The 23,497-nt window shown below is 49.6% G+C and overlaps 1 protein-coding gene and 1 long non-coding RNA gene across 10 annotated transcripts in view; one reads left to right on the top strand and one right to left on the bottom strand.

Moving 5' to 3' along the window:
* The window catches only part of Axo (axotactin), a 138,935-nt gene that overhangs the window by 95,849 nt on the left and 19,589 nt on the right, over window positions 1–23,497 (bottom strand). The gene's annotated exons all lie outside the window — the stretch shown is intronic.
* Window positions 18,988–23,497, top strand: part of LOC144159462 (uncharacterized) — a 35,477-nt gene continuing 30,967 nt past the window's right edge. For both annotated transcript variants that reach the window (XR_013320304.1, XR_013320307.1), the window contains exon 1: window positions 18,988–19,322. This is a non-coding gene — a long non-coding RNA (uncharacterized LOC144159462). The remainder of the gene's footprint in view (window positions 19,323–23,497) is intronic.

Here is a 23,497-nt window from a genome sequence, read left to right as displayed (position 1 = left end):
GCGCCCCTCCCCAGGTTTCACGTTAGTGGAGATGGCCCTGGATTTTTTAAAAAGATAGTCTTTGCCCAAACCATATCTTGTTCTCGTTTTCACATTTAAATTTACATGTGAAGTGTGTAAAAATTTAGGCATGGGCGGAAGAAAGGCCGAAAGGACGGGGGGGGGGGGGGATGCGCCACAAAACGACCCCCACCTCCCCCCCCCCCCTCTCCACTGGCTACGCTCCTGCATCCAGCACTCAGATTATTTGGGCGCCGCAAATTAGCTCAGCCAACAAGTACTTCTCCATATATACCCATCATATAACTTAGAAACTTGCTCAAAAGATTTTTCTCTCTTTCGGGGTCTTGGCGTTCTTCAACCGCTGGAATTACGTCGTTACAGCGGTGTAGCGGCTATTGGCCGGCTTTCCTTCTGTTGCAGCAACGAACACGTTCGAAGCCACTGTAAAAAGAAAGCCACAAAATCAAATCAGAAACGGGAGGCGGATCTGCTGCGAAGAGCAAATCACGCAGTGCCGCTTCGCGCTGGCGATAACTACAGCTTTCGCAATGCTTCCAGACGCGAAGGAAAGAGTGAAAGCGTTCATCGGAGGTGTTGCAGGGTCCCTTTAAATGAGACGTTGATGTATTGTGGTGACGCCAGTTACTCGATCGCTCCGGACAAAAAAAAAGAAAAAAAAAAGAAAAAAAAAACACATAGCGCAGAAGTACGGGCATCCTGCCTACATAAGCCAAACAGCCCGAGTACATAAAGGTCCGCGCACCCACAAGTACAGACAGAAAGGAATAGAAAAATATACACGCGCGTGAAAGTAATAGCGACCTTTCGCTAAAAAACAACAGCGAAAAAAGGTCATACGGCGAGTAAGTGATAGCGAGGACTTCTTTCGAGCATATGAATATCGTGCCAAATTTTCTCTCTCCAAGAACGCGGGGAAGTATATCTCCGCAGATATCGCCGCGGGAAATAAACAACCGCCCCCGTTTTGTTGTTGTTGTTGTTTGTTTATTTGTATGAGCCCTCCGCTGCAGAAGTCGCCAGCGGAAAGTTCCATGCGCCGCCACGATGGATGACGAACGGTTGTGCCGACATCCTTGGGAGCTGGCAGTTTTAGAGAAGGGGACTCATCGCTCTAGTTGCGCAACAGTACCAACTGGTTGCACTCACCATATTTCCTAGCGTACGATACTTTGACCGGCGACAAAACTCTCGCCATGGTTTTTTTCCCATGAAGCTGAAGGAAAACCCCGCAACCGTTGCTTCAAGTGTTGGCCGCGTGAACATGCATACACTGCCTCGTCCAAATTTATTAAGTTTGTACTCAAAAATTCTTAGCACGTTAACTCTTGTTCAACTTCGTCGCGTTTTGTCAGTGCAGTTTACCACCAACGTTTAAGCAAAGTTATACAGCCATGTCTCGTTAATATGAACGCCTCCGTTCCCAAGAAAAGTCGTCCATAATGTGAGTTGTCCGTAATAACGAATCAAGGTCAAAAGCACAAACATTGAGGAGCACATACTGAAGGCGTCTGACTTTTAAAGTGGCATATTTCATTTTTCAGGTGAGCGGAAAGCTCAGTCCGTTTACGCTTCACATAAGCCATTGCCTCCACCGAACGAACCAGAGAAGCCTTTTCGGATATTGGCACATCATCAGATATTGGCACGAACTATTATCGTCCTCTTGTCCTGAGACTCAGGACTTGCTCTTTCCGGCGTATGCCGCACCGGCAATCCTGTTTGATGGGAAAGGGGCACGTGTCACCCTGTCGCAACTACCCTATAGCGTTGTTCACTGCTCCCGAATGTTCCCTATCTAATTCGCTGGTGCTGGAAGGAAGAGCGTCCCGAGATAAATGCATGCTTTGGCATTGTTTGCTTCGGCCAACTGTGAGTTACTGGTGCGCGCTGAGGCCTCTGGGGGTCAACAGTCATTTTTTATATTTTTGCTTGGTGGGCCCGTGTCCATAATAACGAGACAAAAATGCCTGTATTAACTTGTTTCGTCCCCAAAATAGCCGTCCATAGTCCGGAATGCGGGTTTCTATATTAACGGGACAGAATTTCATGGCGCAAGACCGGTCGCTGAACATTTCGTCGATATTGCGGGGTGTCCATATTAACGGGCTCCATATTAACGATACATAACTGTAATAGTAGACCATACGAAACAGAGGTATACCCAAAACATCTTGACGGCTTTTACACGACTCGGTAAAAAAAAAAATAACGCCTTTTGAGAAACCTTCGAGGGCAATTTTATCGGTTGGTTCAACGTAAAGATAATTCTTTCTCACTGTTTCCACAATGCCCACCCCTCCACAGGAATAGACTGTTTAGTCCCTCTTTGGTTCTCAAAATTATCCCAGAGCTATTCGTTATAACGCCCCTTGTAAAAAAAAAATCTCACGCTTTGATGCTACAACCCCCCCCCCCTCACACACACACACACACACAAAAATAAAATAGAAAAAAGTTCGCACGACATCTATTGAGGCAGCAGAAGAACTTGCCATCGCTCTAGCCGCAACTTCCTGCTAGGTCGCATAACACCCGCGGCCCTCAAAATTCTGCAGAATGTGCGCCAGCTCCCGGAAATACACATTATCTGGACCCCCGGACAGGAGTCCTTCGAGGGAAATGAGACGGCACACGCCGTTGCTCGCATTCATACCTACAGGGCCGTTTCTCAAGAAGGCGAAGACACGCAGCACCATCGCTCTCCCAAGCCCGCTACTCCTACTTCATACACTGACATCCTGGCCCATCACCGCCACGAAGGACGACAGTTCCCGCCACCACATCCCCATTTATCCAGAGCCGAGGGGACTACCTTTAGCCGACTTCAAACAAATTCCTATCCTCACGCCACTCTACTTCATGCCATGTACCACACCCTCTACTACTCTACGTGTAATTTCTGTCCCCTATACCTGGCACCCTGTACCACATGGTATGGGAGTGTCAAAAAACCTCACCCCAAATCCTCACCCAACGTACGAGCAGTGGTCGGCCCAGCTGGACAGCCCCGACCTCTCAGTCCAGCGTAGCCTCGTGGAGAGGGCCACGGCAGCCAGCGCGGACCAGGGCTTCCCGGACTAGAGGAGGCCCGGGCCCTATCGGCCGGGCGCCCAATCATCGACGCCTAAAGCTCCTCTAAACAGTTAATTTACTCCCTCACTCCCTCATAGCGACGCTGCAAAGCTGGGTAATTTTAGGCCTCAAATCCAAAACTGCCACGCAAGAAAATATATCATGTATACGCTGCATTTGCGACTAAGATTCCGCGCGATTCAACGCGCTTTCACTTGACCGACTGTTATTGCACCTTTGCTCTGCAGTCTACCGTTGACACTACCATCCGGAGGCGCATTACTTTAAACACGCCTTCCGCATTTTCTTTGTTAAGTATCCGTACCACTACATCGAAAGGCGTTCAAAACAAACCGGGCATAGGCTTTAATAAGAACGGGCGGAAGCGAAAATGTGAATCTGGAGGGTTTCAGTGGTGGATGCAAATCTATGAGTACTTGTCGAAGAACCTAATCAGAATTCAAACTTCGGCTGGTTCGTACATTACGAAAATAGAAAACTGCGCATAAAACGGGGACACAAGAGAAGACGACTAGACACACAGGGCGCAGATTTTTTTGTCAGAGAATCTTCGGCAAGATTTTGCGTTTTTACTTGTGTGCGTGTGGCGCCTCGCTCCAAAATGAGCGAGTCCCGTTCTTATTAAAAACTCTCCTCCTCACTACCCCCTCATTGTCCCCACCGGCAGAGGAGGACGTCCTCTCACTGCATCTCATCCTCAAAGGGATCACGGCCGCACTGGGAGGAGACAAAGAATAATGGCCATGATTACGGCGATGACGGTAGGTTGTAACGTACGCACAGATTTCAGTGTAATGCCAGACATACATCACACTTCGAGACAAAACAAAAAAGAATAAAGACCTTTGTTTCGTTTCCGAGAGCTCAAAAGAAGCGGGGAGGTGACGTCACCACCTGCCTCCGCTCCACTCCCGGTGGAGAACTTTCCCACGCGTTCCCATAGTACCCCACCCCGCCGGCAACGCCCCAGCGCGGATCCCATTATATTCCCTGCTTCATCCCAGAGACGAACTACAAAGGATCGAGGGGTCACGAGAGAGGGAAATGTCGGCCTAACACGTACGCGCAAAACGCTGGCTGCACGCAGTGAACCCAAATGCGAGCGAAATCGCGGCCCGGCGAACAGCTACGCTTGCAGGGAAAGCCGCTCCTGCGAATTAGGGTTCCGGAGTGAGAACCATGTCCGAATGAAGCAGAACGAAGGCAAAACAGTAACCTCTCCTGCGATTCAAAAACTGCAGGCCGACTCGCGTAGCCGAGAAGGCAGGCTTGGTGTGAAACGCTGCGTATAAATTGCGTTCAGTGCGAAAGTGTTAGCAAAGCTCGAATAGTTATCGTCTGGTGTAGAATATGACATAACGCAGCACCTGTGTAGGAAGATCAAATAGGTCTGCGGAAATCTTTTTGTTTGGGGACTATGGTTATAGGCTTCAAGAAGGGAAGCGCACCATATATCCAGCGCTATTTTCTTAGCTGATAAGGCCATTTTGAGATATCGCGAAAAACACCATCTGCAGTGGCCCTTAAGCCATACACAAATGAAATGATGAGCCAAATAGGAGAATATGAAAGAACGGTTACCAAGAGCTAAAAAAGAAGACAGGCACGATAGCTTGGGAGAAAACCAGCGAAAAAAATAGACACGCAAACACGAAAGGGAGAAGAGACGAAACACACGCAGACACTCTTTTCCCCATCGTGTTTGCGTCGACAACTTTTTTCTCACTTTTTTTTCAGCATTCAGCATGAACCAACTGGACCGGCAAGCAGCACTGCTTCAGCAAGTCATGCATGACCATCATATAAGGGCATGCACTCCCACACACAAGTAAGCAATACTAAGTGGAAACGATTCTTAAAAAGCTTAAATTTCGATTGCAAACTTTCAGTTTTAATACCTCTGTGTAAACGTCACTCCTCTACAGTTAAGAGCCGACCCAGTCAGCAGCAAGAGCGCCGTTTTACGATGGCCAAATGTCACAGCAGTATCCTCAATCTCGAGCGCAAGCCTTTCGCGACTCAAACAAACGCAATCGCTTAGTTCGGGGTGTGAGTGAGAACTCTGCTGCCTCACTTTACCTGTGCGGGTAAGCGCTAAAACGACAGCGGGATGAGTGCACTTTACATTCCGGAGACGAGACTGGAGGAGATACCGGCGCTGCTGACAAGCGTTCCGTATCAGCTGCGTGCCCTTGACACCCTAACGATGAGAAGAGCTGCGAGCTGGTGACCGCCACGAAGACGGCTGTCTGCTGCTGCACAAGGCCCGCGTCTGTTGAAAGCCTCCGGTCCGAATCGCGTACATTCCCCCCTCCCACAAATAATAAGAGCACTTAAGAAGCGGCACAAGAGCGCTGAATTGAAGCGCACTTTCCGGCAAATTGTGCGCGACGGATGCGCGGTGTGTACTTCAACCTTGTTTTTCTTTCCCCGAGAAGAAAGGTTGTGCCCTCTCGATTGCTGCATATCAGCACATAGCGTCATGAAATCTGCGGCAGTTTGTTGCGTAGTCTCGGGCCTTGCGACGGCAGTAGACGTACACTGTTGCCATCTGAAGGCCCTAGAGACGTCCGTCGTGTGCGTTCGTTTGTATACCAAGCCGGATACGAATGTGTTCTTGTTCCGGAGGCAGGAGCAGGGAAGCCGTAGGAATGTTTACATTAAGTGACCAGAACCCCTTTTCCTTGCATCACACCTCCGCTGTCTATATGCGGTTTCAGCTATCTCAACCGTTATGGCCAAAATCAAGTCATTTAGAGGCAAGTAAAAAACACATCACAAATATTTTATTTGTGTCTTAATTTCACAGGATATGACTGAGAAAACACGGGAGAAATGTCGTCGGTACCAGAACATTACTGGAAAATGTTGCGTATGGCCACCTCCCTCCTGCAAGATTCTGGAGGTGTGCGTCAAGACATGCTGCCAGGACCACAGATCACTAACGATTTTTTTTACTTGATTGCGTTACTTGTCGCTACCTTCCACCCATTTCCCTTAGGGCTCACTTTGTACGTACGCGAATGCCTCTCCACTACAAAATGCGCAGCTGTGAAGACCTTTTGCCCATCTTTCTGCTGGAAGGGCGCCCGAAGATCTCTACAGGCACCCGTTTCTTGTAACATTTTCCTTCTTCATTCGGTAAGATATGAAGGTTCAAACCTCAGCGAAAAGATAAACATTCAGCCCTCCCACTGCTCACTGTTGGAATGTAGCAAACAATGGCAGAGCCATTTAGCTCGCTGTTCCATCTCCAGTTTACTGTTGGTACGGGCAACGCACTACGGGCTCTGCGAGTCCCCTTTCCCTCTGCATCGCGCCCAGTGCGTCACGTGACCGCACAGGGCCGAAATCCTGAGATGTCTGCGTCGGGAGACACAGCAACTAGACGGAAAAGCAATCAGTCTGGCCCACACGCAAGCCCTTCGAACTAGAGTTGTCCGCGCTCGCACCCGCATTGGCCATTATCATTTTGCAAGCCTGCGAATTAGCTCCGAATATTGCTTCACCACGCACACACAACACACATCCTGAGTTGTATAAACTGTTGCGTGCGAGCCCAGTGATTCGGGGTACTGAAAGGGTGAACGCACTTGGCACGGCACGCTCGGAAGGTTGGGTACATCCAAAGGCTGTTAATGGCCCTCTATCACGAAAGCCCCACTGCGCACGCAGGCGCGCACATAGAGGGGAAAGCTCCAGAATAGTAAAAAAGAACGACTGCTGTTACGCGCGTGTATATGTAACTTGACAGAAACGTTTATAGAGTTCTGAATAAATGTAACGTCTTTCGAGCAAAATTTGTCGTCGTTATAACACCTTTATTCACAAACAGTGGTACTCTGGACCATGCGGGGAAGATGAGAGAGGGGGCGGAGGTTGAGTTCATATTGTTGGGGACTGAGCTATCGGTCTCGAGAGTTGTTCATTGTAGGCCTTCGACAATTCACAGATGAAGTGAACGGCTCGAAGTGCTTCGAATAGCGTAGCGAGTTACGTTGCACGTGTGATACCAATGTTAGTCAAGTTCAAATATAGCGAGTAGAATGTGGTTGTCGAGAGAGTATGGGACGACAGGGGTGTTGGGAATTGGGAATGGAGGGGGGGGGGGAGTTTTTATATCGCGTGCTAAAAGCCAACCAAACTCAAAAATGTTTGGTTGGCTTTTCGCCCTATTTGTTTATTCTATATTGGCTTTAAACCTGCCATAGCCTAGCTGGAGCAGGTCTCGTTCTCCACATTTTTTTTTTCTTTGTTTCTTCAGACGAGGAAGGGGGAGGGGGCAGGGGGCAGGGGACATGAAATTGGAATTGGTTGTCGAGAGAGTATGGGTCGACAGGGGTAATGGAAATGGAGGGGGGGGGGGAGTTTTTACATCGCGTGCATTTGGACAGCACCGAGTTAGGTGTTGGAGATCTGCTAGGGTGAATAGCTGGAAATAGGGACATTTGGGTGTCATTGCTAGGAAATTTCACTTTCCGTCACGAAAGGGATTGGAAATATCGACCGTAGGTAAAACGTAGGAGAGAGAAAGAGGTAATCGCGCTAAAGAGGCCCCGAAACACTACTTCTTTTTTTCAGCATTTCAAATGTTTTAAAATACACTTCGGTAGCATGGTCAGTCATTAGGTTATGAGGACAGGATGCATCCGAGCCAAGGTCTAACGAACAGCCGAATACTTCGTAATAAGCCCAAAGGATTGCTCTCCCTTTCAACACGCTCTTCCATTGTCCAGGAATTCTCTGTTGCCCAACATTTCCACGTAACGGGGGCTATATAGCTGATATTTGGCGGACTTTCCTTTAGGTACAGCAATGCAGTATGTACTTAGTTGCTGCTTTAACGAACAGCGCAACAAAAGCAAAGCGGAGATCGAAAAAAAAATCTCGATGAATTATCTGCTGCGTCGAGCCAAACGAAAGACATCATTGCGGGCTGGCGACAGCGGCTATATACCACAGCTTTCACATTGCTCCCCATACCTAAAGAAAGAAGAAAAGCCTTCAGTCATCCCCGTTTTAAGGCTCCTTTAAATCAAGATGCGGTACGTTACATTCGTAACGAACGTGGTGGAGACAGAATTTGTTCGACGTAAGTTATAAGGAATGGATGCTTCTATAACGAAGTTTACAACGCGTTGTAATAACTTTTAACTCCAGGTTGCCATGAATTATAACAGGCATCAGTGTATTGACTTAATGCGTCTACTGTGACGATCCTGTTACCGTTGCCTTCTATTAAGGGGGCGCTCATTCTATGCAGGAGCATTGTGAACTGAGGCATCTTGGGCCAGTTGTGACAGTCTAGAGGGTCACACCCCCAAACAACCTCGAGCGGAGCAAATGCCGGCACGCCATGCGGGGATAGACTAACCGCGCCTGAACTACAAGCAGCGCCACCAGTGTTTCCGGTGCGATCCGCCTCGACCCAGCAGACCGTCGGGCCGCGGCCAAGCGTGACGGGCCTGAGCGCTAATTCTTGGCCCAGACGGCCAGTGGTCGAAAGGCGAGACGAGGGTTCGATGGCCGGGTCTCGCACGCGAGGAGGAGACCGGTCACACGTGGCGACAGCGACGGTCCAATTACTACTTTCGACACGGTTGCCTAGAAGACAATAACATCCCCCCTCCTTTCACTCCCCCCCCCCCACCCCCCACCCCCCCAATAGTGACCGGTGAAAATGAGAGTGTGTTCTCCGTCGTCTATTAGGTTTCACTGCCCGTTCCGCGTGCGGGAACACATCAGTCACGACGCTGGCTGGGGGCGTTGCAGTGGTCGCTCACGAAGGCATCGCAGGGCGGGACTTGAGGGCAGGCGGTCAAGCGGAGAATAAGACGCGCGAAGTTGAGTGCAGTAGAGCGTAAACGAAAAGGAAAGGCATCATCTCAAGAGACGTCCGCAGTGCTTCGAAACAAAGCGACAAAAGCTACGCAAGTTTCCACAAAAAACTTCGCAGTTGGAGAAGGATTCGCCCGGGGTTGGTAGACGAGCACACCTATTGTCTAAGGAGTCGCTCAACCAACTGGCTTAACCAGGGGGCTATCCGCTCATAACGCCTGCGCGAATTAATCGACAACTTGAAGTTGGGGATCAACTTCCCCTAAACTATTCGCCTAACGCCTAATATCTGTCGGAAAAGCGGCTAACCTAGATCGGCGGCAGTCGAAGATTCGAACACCAGAGCATGACGAATTTTCGCTCAACTCCAAAGTTTCCAAAGAAAGCTCTATGTAGCTTCCCTTTTCTAGCCCTACGGCTGCCTTTTCGGTAGAGGTCATTTTGTTTTTTTTTTTCTTTTGCAGTCCGCGCAGCTTTTGATCTTTCTTTCTTCTGCGTAGCTTCGTCGGTCACACTCCTTGTCAAAAGCAACTTGGACGGAGTGAAAACTACTCGGGCTTTGCTGTGAATGTTGTCGAAACACGACTGTAGCAGAATTGCATTTGGTTAATTTGACCGCTGCGGCCCCCAGGTGGGACTTCCCCGACATAATAGCAAATGATGCGATATGTAAAGAAAACTACAACAAACTCAAGAAACAATCGCCGCACACGCGCACGTGGGTGTATATTTGTAAACGAGACACTGAAAACGAGCCGCTAATGCAGCCATTCCGTAAAAACAAAAACACAATAACTCCCAAAATAGGAATAGTCGAATAAATGCGTATGCTGCTGTGGTATACACAGAGACTCTTTAAAATCGGCTTCACTGCGACACACACGTGCGCTGCTTGGAAAACATTTTTCAGCAGCAATGTATGTAAGTAGTCTGATGTCAAAGTATGACGGCCCAAGGGACATTTATTAAATTCCGCAATAATACCCCATGTACCGCTACAAAACGCTGTACACCGAGTTTAAAGACGGCTTACTTTATTATACAGAAACGAGCTACGGAAAAATACTTTTTTCAGGGGTAATATAAGGAGTCTAATATCAATCAATCAATCAATGGCCCTAGGGAATTTTACTTAATTTTGGTGTGCGGCGAAAGGGCGACACATCAGGCGTTACAGACTGGTTGCGTTGTTTATTCCACATGGAAATGTCTTACCATCTAAAATCAAAGCACTCGTTCACTGCGGCGTCCCTTGGAGCCACGTGGTGAGTCCCGCGACCCCTATCGCCCTAGGAGGCCTCGGCGGCTTCAGAGCCAAAAATTTCGTCTACCATACGTGGTACCCTTCATCGTGCAGAAATCAAGAAACGCCACCAATGCGATGTAATCAACGAACGGACAAAAGGGGAACGATGAAAGCAGGCAGAGTACTGCTGCGAGGCCTTGTCCCCGGGGAGGTGTGGGTGCCTCGATTACGGCGAGGGGCGGTCAGCGGGGACAGCTGCCAGGCGAGCAATGCGTGCTTCGAAGGGCACGTCCACTACCAAGGTCGGGCAGCGCCGGCCGGCCTTCCCACCCGCCACTCGGTCAGTGGCGTCGGCCCCCTCAACGCCCCTCGGCGGCCTCAGACAATGCGCGGGAAAGAGCGGGCTTTCGCGCGTTAATTTTCCCCGCGACGCATTCTACCTCGTGTTCAGTTGCAACACTGTGACAACACTGAAGGCAGAGACGCTCATTGTTTAGTAATGCCGAAAATGGCTTGTAATCCTCCTTTACGTAACCATGCATTAGTTAAAAAAGACCTTTTCAATACAAGTGGTGTTGAAGTCGTGAAAACACCAACTACGACAAAAAGACACCGTAGACGCACTTATGACTTCCTCGGTGGTCTTTTCCTCGCAGCAGAGTCATCCAATATACAAAATTTTGAACGTATCTACGTTGTTTTTTTTTTTGTTTTGTTTTTTTCACGTCGTTGTATTGAAGCTGCCATGTAAACGCAAAGACAAATTTGCGATACGTGGGACAAAAACATCATGCATTCGGCCATGGTATACCAAGGATCCGTATTGCCGAACCAGTAAAGCCGGCTTTACTATACTAGCACACACTTTTGCCGAGGATTGTCGCCCGCCTTGCGACTTGTGTGACCACGGGCATAGATGCCTTATGTTGAAACGCTGCCAGTGTATAATGATACAACAAACAAGATGGCCGGCTCCTTCACTCTTTTATTTTGGGTGGTTGCTACGGCAACCACTATTGCCGCAACCACGCGGCCAGTCGCAACCTCCCAGCATTTACGTTGTTCACACGAGGCTAGGTGGTTGTTGCCACGAAGTTCCTTACGTTCTTTAAACAAGAAACTCACGGCTGTCGCAAATCGACAACAAGCGCTTTTCGGTGCTACTCGTGTGCTCTCTGGCCTCAATACGATGGGTCTAATTACGAGCGCAGGCAACACGCGATGCCGTGAACAAACATAAATAGAAGATAGAAAATTATCCTTCTCGAGCACAGCAAAATTTGGCAAGCGCATTGCAAGACAGGACAAAAAATACAACTGCGAATGAAGTCAGGATGTATTTCACCGGCATATCTATCGTGATACCACGTAGACACGCACTGAAATACAACCGCCGTTCAAACAAAACCCACAAACACATATTTTTCCTTGCATATTGGCGCACTGGATGGTGTCTCGTGCAATACTGGTAACCTGGGCATAAAGCGTTATGGAACCGTGCACGAGACATAGCGTTTGCTCTTCACTTAACTTACTGCTACTAGTGACAAGCGCGACAGCTGGGCGATTCGGCTGTGCGAACGAGTCAACTTTACACAACATACTATGGAGAGGGAGGGAGGGAGGGAGGGAGAGGGAAACAGAGACAGACAGACAGAGAGAGCGCAAACGTAGTTTGTACAGCTTAGGACGAGTGAAGCTATGGGGAGGTCCACGCCGCGTTGGTCGCGTAAGTGTCATAAAATGCACACCGGAGCGGGCGGCATGCCGAGGGTGGCCGTATGCTCGGACAGACGACGAACGGGAGGGACCACGGAGGGCGCGACGAAAGGCTGATGAAAAGAAGTAACCTAAACTCGATTGGTGATCGAATATTGTGCAGTCGCGACACGCCCGTGGACCCTTCAAGTCAGCTCGCGCATTTAAATTACCGCTAAAATTCGGTTAGCATTTTATGACCACCACATCGCTGCCTAAAATCAGCGATTCACTCTGCGCTCGCCTTGATGTCGCTTTCAACAGCTGAGTTGCGGACGAGTTTGGAGCACTAACCCGACCTATACTTCAGGAAAAAAACATCCCGGGCCATCTCCACTAACGTGAAACATAGGGAGGGGCGAAGCATGCAGTGTATAAGTGTATTCTTGGCGCCTTGGCGGCTTTGGCAACGGAGAGGAAACAGTTGGGGAGTAGAGGTATACAGCTATGCTGCAAAAATCTCGTGTCTTTGAAGCGCGAAGTGTTCTAGCGCGAGGCGTAAACTAGTGTCCCGGTGTTTTTTTTTTTTTTTAGTACGCGTTAGGCTAAGTTCAGACTAGCGACGCAAAATCAATATCGTGGTCTATGGACGTAAAAAGACGGCGCGTCACGCAGTTCGGTTCGCTGAGACGTGAAATGACTCCATTCTTTAAAGTTATTACCACAGTTGCGGCAACCGTCTGAACCCGGTCTTACGTTCTAACGCGAGGCGTGAACAAGTGTCCCGGTGTTTCAGTACCGTGACGAGACGACGGTTACGACGACGACATGAGACGCCCACAGCCCGAGCCCCTAAAGGACTTCGCCCCTAAAAAGCAGCGGTAGTTAAACAGCACAATTATAATTATATCGTTCTTGGTGTCCTGCCTGCTGGATGTTTAATTAGGCGTTTCAGAAAAGAGCTTTCTCTCTCTCAAATGATCTAGGTGTGCAGGACGCGTGTGATGCAAGAGCTGTGAACTGGTTGGTTAACAGACATAATTGCATTGCTCAAGAAAAGAGGGACCTTTGCATGAGGGGATAAAGGGTTAATGACCTCCGTTAGGTACTACGTGACGGGGCGATCGCTACTGTTCGGCGAACCCACCTCATTTGCATTTTCTCTTTTCTCCCTCGCCGCGCACGTGGAATACCAGTTTGCAAAACGACACGCGCGCGTGCGCTGCGATTTCCACCAGAAGAAGCCGTTGCAAAAGAGGAAAGGAATTAACAACAGCCTTGCATAAAGTGGTCTTTTCTCCGAGAGAGCCGTGAAGGAGTGGGGCGAAACAAAGGTACGGTGAACTAGAAGCTTCTCGTACACTGTAACCAAGGTTGCGGATACTGCGGACAGGCACGGGGTTTGTCGTTTTTGTCGCTTTCTTTTGTCGCTTATGTCTAGTCCATCCTGAAGGGCGTCTTGAAGGCAGCTATCATATCGACAACAAAATGAGCTAAAAAAAGCAGGAATGCGATTGTTTTCTTACCTTTTTCTTGTGCTTCGGTATTCTTTTATAGTATATTCATTGAGAGATTACGGCATAATCTAAATGATATCATTTAGCCCCATGTCCTTGATGAAGTTAAGGCACCGGTATAGGTGACCGTGCGTCCAGCGGCGAAGGTCAGCAAGCCATACCTGACCGCTGCACGTGCTTTCCCATTACGAAAACCTCGCCATTGTTCAAGGCTCAGTGCCTTGCTCGTGTTTACTCTGCTCAGGCTGGGGCTATCATCGAGTCAAGGCGTAGGCTTTCTTACTTCACTACTTCCCGCTTACCCGCTTTAAGCATTTCACATCCTGGCTACCGTACACGTATAAGAACAAAGGGCACGGCAAAATCCTCCTCCCTGCACAAGCGCACCAGAGATTTACACACCCCAGCCCCAACACCCCCCAGAAGAATCTTGACCCCCCCCCCCCCCCCGAAAATTCCAAAACCACGAACACCCTGCCCAGGGATTTATACACACCCCTTAACAGCCCCCAACACCTCCCCCCCCCACACACACACACAAGGAGGGACACTCCCCCCCCCCCCCAAAAAAAATAGAAATTTTGGATAAACCCCTGATGCGTATCACGTTGACCGGCGGACGTTGATTGCGTGGCGCAGCAGGCATTCACTAGCGGCGTCGGTAGAAGACACCCTCTCCCCTCCCCCACGTCACGACATAAAAAGAGAGACAGAAAGAATACGAGGAGGAGGAGGAAGAATGGCAAAGGGGAGGGAGCCGGGGTTTGATTCAAAGTCAGGCAGCTTGGCGCCAACGACAACGCACCTGGGCTCTCTCGACCGGATGGAAGGGTGCTCCCCCTCCTCCCCCCCTCTGCAAAAATTCCCGTCTTGATTGTACTGGTGAGAAGGGGAAGGGGGGAGAGAGGGGATAGAGAATAACATCATAAAACCCGAAAGGGCGTCTGACGCGTCTCTGAGCTTCCCGGATAGTGTTTACAAATCCGCACGGCCCAAACGAGAGCATATCTTTGCTTTGTTCGCCCTTGCACTTTTTTTTTTTTTGCCTAGTAGTGGTTCTTCCTGTGCGGGGCTGAGCTGCGTTCGCAGATTCGACCCGCACGGCACCAGGAGAGGACGGGCGGTGTAGAGACCGGAGCTCTTCTGGGCGGCATCCCTTCTCACGGGAGACCTGCGGTGCGGAGGGGGGCTACGAACAGCGAAAGCGCTACGATTGCGTGCGCGAGTGAGCGAAAGGAGAGGGGAGGGGGACGCGAAAGCGTTAAACGGCCCCCGTCACCTCGCAAAGGGAGCCGCGGCCGTCGAAGCGGACAACCCGGAGCAGCTGCTCCTGACCAGCGCCACTCTCACTCTCCCCCTCTCCGAAACAACGGTCGTGCCACGGCCTGACTTGGACCGGCGGGCTGCTGGCGACTTGTCACAAGAACAGGCTCGCGCCGTTATGGCAGAAAGTTAGAACAGTTTTGGAGCGCTAGGTTCGGCGATCGACGACTTCTTTTAGGGGCGAAGCACCTTAGGGGCAGGAGCGGTTGGCGGTCCTGTCGTCGTCGTAATCGTCGTCTCACGGAGTAACGGTACTAAAACACCGGGAAACTCGTTTACGTCTCGTGCTACAACGTAACGTGTACTAAAAGAAACACCGGGACCTCGTTTACGCACTCGCGCTAGAACGCGTCGTGCTTGAAAGACAAGATACGTTTACAGCACAGCCGTAAACCTCTACCCCCAAACGTTTTCATATCCGTGGGCAAAAACTCTAAGGCGCCGAGAATACACTTATACATTGCATGTTTCGCCCCTCCCCAGTTTTCACGTTAGTGGAGATTGTGCGGGATTTTTTTTAACCGCCGACAGTTTGCTCAACGTTCCAAGAAACCTTCACGTTCGTAAATGCGGGGTTACGGTGTAACAAGGTGAACTAAACTATGGTTTTGTTCGGGCAAACTCTTATTCCTCCCAACCTCGACTTATTTAAACTATCAACTGATTTTAACTAATTAATCTAACAGGAAATTTTAATAAACCCACGACTTTGCCGCATTGTATCTCCCCGATTTGGCAGCTATACAAAATCGTCGTTTAAAAATTCCATAAAATTAATACTGGCTGCAAAAGATCAACCCCCCCCCCCCCCCACCTCCTCCACCACCGCTTCCCAAAAAAGGGGTCAGATTATAAACATTTCCAGGAACTCCCAAGTGGGGTTTGTCGGATAAAAACGAAAGCCGCCCTGAAATATAGCGAGACCCCCGTAAAGTAAACTTCCCTATTATACCCTAAAGCATTGCTGGGAAGATACTTTATCTAGAAGTCTGATCAATATGAAAGTGCGATGGTCTAGCGCCTTTTATTAAATACATCCATAAGACCCCTCTGTATCCCCACGAAGCGCTGCACGCACACCAACATACTGTAAAGTCGGCTTCACGACTATAGAAAAATGCATTGCTGAGAAGACGTTTGTTGGGCGCAATATAGGCGGTCTTATGTGATAATGTGCATTCCCTGCGGTCTTTTATTGATGGCATTTTCGTTCGCGGCGAAATTGCGACACACAAAGCGTTACGGACGGACATACACACGGGTTTCCTCGTTCAGTACGTACACTCACCCGCCGCAGCGGCTCAGTGGCTAGCGCGTTGTGCTGCTAAGCCCAAAGACGCGGTTTCGGTCTTGGACGCGGTGGTCGCTGTCCTGATGGAGGCGAAAAGCGGGAACGCCCGTGTGTCGGAGATTCGGGCGCGCGTTAAATTTCCCCAGACGGTCAAAATTAATCCGGAGCCCTCCTCCACTACGGCGCGCCTCACAGCCCAGGTGTAGCTCCGGCAGGTGACACCCCCCAATCAGTCAGTCAGTCCACATGCAGAAGCATCAAATTTGGAACGAGACATATCGACGGGAAATGTGATAAAGATAAATGACCGAAACCAAGATAGCGAACCTCATGGTGAACAAACAAACAAACAAATAAATAAAATCAGATCGTTATCCATAAAGACGCATAAGCGCTTTGTCGGAGAATGCGCATCATCAGCCGTAGTTGAATCGTGGTCAAAAACGCCCGCAGTTAATTCCTATTGAATTCGATTGCGCACCCAAGCATGATTTGTAACGGCTATTCAAAAGCAGGAAAAGGAAACAGGTAAAGCAAAGTACAGCGGAAAACAGCGAAGTGAAGTTAAAACACGACATGCACGAACAGCAGCAGGCTGTGTAACCTAGCCCACATTCGACATCAGTGAGACAATGTGGTAGCCAGTCATTCCGTTCACCACGAGCCTCGCCCCCGAGTTGATAACTATACATACCTACGCAGGTCTCTTTCCTCTTCAGCTTTTATTTGATTGATTGTGGGGTTTAATGCGCGTACGCAACGCAGGCGATGAGGCGCGCCGTAGTGGAGGGCTCCGGATTAATTTTGACCACCTGGGGATCTGTAACGTGCGCCGAAATCTCGTACACACGGGTGTTTTTGCTTTTCGCCTCCATCAGAAAAGCGGCCGCCGCGGCCGGGAATCGAACCCGCGACCTCGTGCTCAGCAGCGCAACGCCTTAGCCACCTCTTCAGCTTTTAAGAAGGTAGTTTCTTGGTGGGACCGATGGCGTCCTGTCAAAAAACCATTGAATTTCCCCATAGACCGGTTAGTCGACCGAAAAGCTCTGACAAGATCTCTGGAAAACACGACGCATGCGTTAAACCGGGCTTCCATTGTGTCAAAACCGTCACTTGAAAATCGCTAAAAAGGAACGCTTCTATACAATCATGAAGGAGGAGTACAATCGTACACCTTTATATCATAAACCACGTATCGGTACAAATTGAGATCGCTCGTAGATGCGTCTAGTGCGCGAAAATACACCATCGTAGAGGTTCGCTCTTCGTTTGCGATTTGGCTCTCTGAAGGTTTGACGATCGAGTAGGCGCAGTTTCATCCAAGGTAGGACGCATTTTACTTTTAGCTTTCGCGCTTCTATCAACTTTCTTTGGGAAGTGATGGTAATTTTCCAAATGTGTTTAATCGCAGGCCGGATAATCTATTATGCAACATTCAGCCAAGACGCATGCCAGAAAGCAGAGGGATGCTTCTTACGTGTGTGAAGTTAACGAGAAGCCTCCCCGGGTGACTTCAATGACAGGAAAGAAAAAGATGTCGAGGGTCATTTCGTGAAGTAAATCCGTATTTTGTATGAGCATATTTCCTTTCTGTCGACATTGCTTATCTGATTGCTTATGGTATTGTTTGCCTACTTATTCCTCGGGTATTTCAACCCACTTTAAGAAAGCGGAGCTACATGACGACAGCGGAGCGCCGCTGGTGTCATTCTTCCTTGGCGTTGTGCCGAAGTTATTGACGAGCGCGCGTTTCATACTCCTCCGGCGTGAGATCATCAGGTCTCGAGGTATCTTTCTTAAAGTAGCTGATTGATTGTGGGGTTTAACGCGCCGACGCTACACAGGCGATGAGGCGCGCCGTAGTGGAGGGCTCCGGATTAATTTTGCCCGGGTGGGAATCCTTAACGTCCGCCGAAATCTCGTACACACGGGCGTTTTCGCTTTTCGCCTCTATCAAAAAAGCGGCCGCTGCGGCCGGGAATCGAGCCCGCGTACTTGGACTCAGCAATATTTGTTGAAGTAACAACAAACCTTCCCTGCCGCCGGCGCATGCCAACGTTTGGAGACACCAGGACAATCATTTTCCGATGGCGCACGCCCTCGACGGGCGCAAGCTTCATGCTCCCGCGACGCGAAACTTGGAAGGTATACGGTGTATACGCGCTCGCGAGTAAAAAAATTGACGCAGCTTGCGCTAGTGGTGCAAGGCTGAAGAAAGAGCGGAGCTGGCGGCCCCTCTCCCTTCGTCGGAGACCCGGCTGCTGCGTCTCACACATATTTCCTAGTTCCCCGCTGAAAGTCCTCCATGACTGGCAGGCCCGGATAGTTTTGTCCGCAGCCTGTCGCACCTTTCCCAAAGTGGACCGCGTCGGAATGCGCTAGAAGCCGCGGCAACCGGCTTCGCGAACTCGGCGCCTGTAGCGCGAACTCGGCGTCCGTGCTGCCCACCTCAGGCGCGCATGCGCATGAACTAGCAAGTAAAACAGCACGTGAGATATCACGCCACGAACGCTGGGCAGAGTGTTCTCGAAGATCGAGCTGGCCGACTCCGGGCGCTCATCATGAGGCGCACGCTCACGAGCACTTGGTGTTTTTGCTTGGTATTTTTTTTTTTTTTTTTTTTGGTTACGCTCGACGGCGGAACTATAAGCTTGAACAGCTCTGCCGTTGAAATTGATGCGACTGCTGCGCCGACCAGAAACCATTACGCCAGAGCGGGAGTGCCCGCCCGTGGTCGTACGAGAAAGCATCTGGTAAGACGCGGGCGGCTGCATCCATTCGAGAGCACGCTGCGGCGCGTTTCTACAGCAGGCCGACGGCCCGCCTCTTCATTTAACGCTACCGTTGTCCCTTCACTCTCTCAACGTCTTTGGACGCTCTCCAGCAAAAGAAAGCGCCCGCGTCTGCCGTCGCGGTATTGTGTCCGCGCGCATGCTTGCACAAAGCGAGAGGAGTGAGTGGCTCTCAGGTTCGCGGAGGGCTGCTCCCGAGCTATTAACGACACTCATGGAGCTCGATTAGGCTTTAATGAGAGCTACAGGTTTCAGCTGAAGGTAGCAGCTTGGCCTTCCATTTCAGATTCAGTGATAAATGAAGTAATTATAGGGTGCTGGTAATTTGGGACGCTGCCGTGAAGGCTGCTTGTTGTTTGCCTAGGGGGCAAGGAAAAAATGGCCACGTATCTGCCTGAATTCGCTGCAAATGTCGTCAAAAGGTCCTCTGCCGCCGATGCCCCGCAACGCCTTCTCTGCTCACCCTCGCCCTTCTCGCCACTCACATGACCGCGATGCAGGTTTGTCCAATTCAGTTCAATTTTCCCGCGTTCGCACTTCTCGCGCGCCATCTGTTGGGAGCTTTTGTTCCTGTTGTGAATGAAGCAGCTCGGGGCGAATATTTTGTTTGTGTGTTTGCTGTTATCTAGGCTCCGTTTTACAGCGTTTGAACGCGTTTTTTTTTTCCTTTCGTTATCGTTTATATATAAAGCAATCCAACATGTATTCTTAATTAAAAGAACTCTTGTACTCTTGGTCATGCAGATAGAGATTTCCCCAGACATGCCTTATGTTTTCTTCACTCTGAATAATATGGGCATGTACGAGCCAAGGAAGCGTTCTTAGTTTGGAACGGTCTTGACTATATACAACTCCTGTTGACAGACAGACAGATCAAATTTTCTAGTTTCGGTAGCCAGAAAGAGATTACAGCCTTTAAAAAAGAGAAGGCTTGTATGTAGCTCACTGTATAAGGGCACAGACGAGGTTCGCTTAAATCGCTACTTAATCTGCGAAAACTTCAAATCAACAAGACTTACATTTGATTGATGTGTTAAACGAACAGGTAACTGATAATGAATTATTTTTCCAAATGTAATGATCTCAGAACTCAATATTAGTTACGGTAGTGAATATTTAATGAGTGAGTGAGTGAGTGAGTGAGTGAGTGAGTGAGTGAGTGAGTGAGTGAGTGAGTGAGTGAGTGAGTGAGTGAGTGAGTGAGTGAGTGAGTGAGTGAGTGAGTGAGTGAGTGAGTGAGTGAGTGAGTGAGTGAGTGAGTGAGTGAGTGAGTGAGTGAGTGAGTGAGTGAGTGAGTGAGTGAGTGATTTGGGCCTGTCACAAAATGCGCTGACTAGCCGGTGTATTTGTTAAAAAAATGAGGGGCTTTCAAACCTACTCCTTGCTTAGAGGGCAACTGAACCGAAAAGGCTTTCTTCTTCGATAGACACAACCGAGAGTGCAAGTATAAAACACAGTTATTCTCGGCATTATTGTACTCGTAATATTACTTAGATGCACGTACTAACCCCCTAAAAGGGTAAGTTGATATGGCTAGCCAGTGGCTTGTCTTGAGGCTTGACTTGTCTCGACAACCTACAATCTTCTCGTGCGGTGCCTGCTTAGTTCGAAAATTTGCATTTGCAGGAAGTCTAGGATGCTCATGTCTTATTTGCACTTCTTCCGGGCCGTCACAGACGCTTTCCCAGCTTTCGCAGCCACGTGCGGTCCCTATATTGTAACTGTTCAACACCTTTAAGAGATAATGGGGCAAATAAAGAGTGGTCGTCTATACACGAGGCATTATTTCGCACTGGAGGTGTGCAGCTCCATTACGCACGCGAGTTATTACCATGCAGGAGCAAGACAAAAGAATTGCCCCCTGTTGGCTCCGACACAAGCGGCGGGAGCGAAGGCGTTGGAAACAGCGCGTCCGCCTAATGAATGCTGGCCGACTTGCGTAATTCGGTAGAAAACGCGCCTGTTTAAACGCCGCCGCGTTGCGTCGGAGAACACCCGGGAAAACGCGGATGATATATGCTCGCCTCATCTGTTGCTTCCTCCACGCCTGTAGGTTCTTCGTCGCTATGCTAGAGATGGGAGTTTAATACGTGCTTGCGCAGTCTGCGCCCTTGCGTAGGGCTGAGGCGGGGCACCGAAATGTGTGCCAGGTATACTATACCCCGGCGTTAATCTACCTGTGTCACTTCCGCGTGTGTCAATAATAAATCAGGCTTATTTGACGTTACCACGCATTCGCACGCGAAAGGATAAGGACGCGGCTACATCGATCTGGCGCTGTTCCCGCAATGGGAAGCAAGCTGCGCGCCCATTCTGGACAAAGAAAGGCACTTTTAAAGCGAAAGCTCTTTAAAGCGAGGACCCACAGTGGTGGCTCAGTGGCTAAGGCGTTGTGCTGCTGAGCACGAGGACGCAAGTACGATTCCCGGCTGCGGCGGCCGCTTTTCCGATGGAGACGAAAAGCGAAAACGCCCGTGCGTACGAGATTTCGGCGCGCGTTAAAGATCCCCAGCTGGCCAAAATAATTCGGATATCTCCACTACGGCGCGCCTAATCGCCTGCGTTGCGTCGGCGCGTCAAACCCCACAATCAATCAATCAATTTTTAAAACGACAGCGTTCTTAGTGAGACCAACGGCGTCCTGTCGAAAAACTAATGCATTTCCACATAGACAGGTTGGTCGGACGAAAATCTCTGATAAGATCTCCGGACATGCGGCACGTGCGTGAAGCCGGGCTTCCATTGTGTCAAAACGGTTACTCAAAAATCGCGAAAAAGGAACAATTCTAGATAAAACAATGAAGGCATCAATGATGATGAAAAAGGAGTACAATAGTACGCCTTTATCTCATAAACCACGTATCGGTATACATTTAGATCGTTCGTAGATGCGTTACGTATAGTGCGCGAGAAATGGTCGTATGGGATCGTTCTTCGTTTGCGATTTAGGTCTTTGAATGTTTGGCGATCGATTGGACGCACTCTCTGCGAATGCTGGACGCACTTTTAGCTTTTGCGCTTCTCTCAGCTTTTTTTCAGGGAGGGATGGTAAGTTTTATGTTCTGCCTGCCCACGAACATTCTAGTTGCCCAAATTTGCGGTTTATTCGATGGCCCATGTACAGCTTGCCGCCCTATCTGATTGCTCCTTTTCTGCGATCGCCACGAATGCCCCCCTCTCCTTCACCTCTAACCGCGGGTGGGGGAAAACCCCGCTATGCCGTCAGTGCATAAACTTGAACGTAGTACACGCCTATAAAAGTGCCACCGGCGGCGACCATGCATATAGTCAACAGCGCATCCGTTCTTCCGCAGCCTGTAATTTGCGAGCAGCTTCAAAAAAAAAAAAAGCAGAAGAAGAAGAAGAAGAAGAAGAAGAAGAAGGAAAAGCCGGGCTATCTCAGTGGGCGCCGTCTTGCGCGTTCCGTGCATTCTTAGCATTCCAGCGACGGCACCGTACTGAACGGTGCAATGACAGGCACCTCCTCTTTACGGCTCTCCGCGAGGCGTGAGGCATGCCGTAGTCCATATTTACGGCTACTCGAAGGCTGTCTAAGGATTTGTATGTCGCAGGCCGACCTCTCCTCCCTTCAGCAATCAACCTTGTTCTCTCTCCTTGTTTCTAGCATCCGTTTGGTGAAAAGGTACGTTTTGTCAAGCTTCCAACTGAAGCTTGACAGGACGTAACTGAAGGTCCGTTCAGTCATATCTAAATGCTGTCTTATCGAAATTTTAGGAATTTTCAGTTTTGAGGAGCAGCCAAAAAGAAATGGCACGGCATGTCAAAAGCCCCAATAATAATAGTAGTATTCGCCATGACTGCCACGAGAGAGAGAGAGAGAGAACATTCATGGAAAGAAAAGGGGAAGGAGTGGAGGGCTCCGGATTAATTTCGACCACCTGGGGATATTTAACGTGTGCCAATATTTAGTACACACGGGCGTTTTTGCTTTTCGTATCCACCAGAAAAGTGACCGCCGCTGCCGGGAATCGAACCCGCGTCCTTGGGCTGAGCAGCACAACGCCTGTCTGTGGAGGAGACGTATACAAGCACGCGATGTAAATGAATTCGCGCGCGGTGTAAATGCCAGGCGGTGGACAAATTAATCCGCACATTTCTACAATATATTCCAGGCGCTCCTCAGTCGCCTTAACGGCTGTAATTAGAAAACAAAAGCACTTTTATAACGTGTCTTTTGCGTGAAAAATCTCTAAAGATATATAACAGTTTGTTGCCGTGCTTCTCTTGGAAACCTATATATTGGAATCATCTTTTCGGCGCTTTATGCATGGGGACCCGTAGCGTATCGCCCTCGCGTTGCTTTGTGTAGGTGGCACTCGCATTGACGTGTGCAGCCTGCGAGAATCGCCCTACACGTGCTGCAAATCGGACACCAACGGATGGAGCTCGTGCTTTCGAAGACCGATTATACGGGGGAGAGGCCGCATCCCGTCGAGGAGCAACTTTTGCGAAGCGGCCCTTTGGGGCCGCTTTGCAACACAAAAGGAAAGGAAAACAAACTTCACAACGTGGCCACGTCTCACGTCGGCAATTCTCTAATGCCTGTGCGACACGGTAACTTTCAATTGACAATTGGACACTCGGCCACAACTGCGCCCTATGTATTTACAAAGGGGCACTCGATAGACATCACTGCCCTACAGCGTTCCGTTAC

This window comes from Haemaphysalis longicornis, unplaced genomic scaffold, assembly GCF_048455015.1.
Source record: "Haemaphysalis longicornis isolate Haplotype H1 unplaced genomic scaffold, Haemaphysalis longicornis Haplotype H1 scaffold_10, whole genome shotgun sequence".
Taxonomy (NCBI): Eukaryota; Metazoa; Arthropoda; class Arachnida; order Ixodida; family Ixodidae; genus Haemaphysalis; species Haemaphysalis longicornis.
This window is presented reverse-complemented; position numbering and strand designations above follow the sequence as displayed.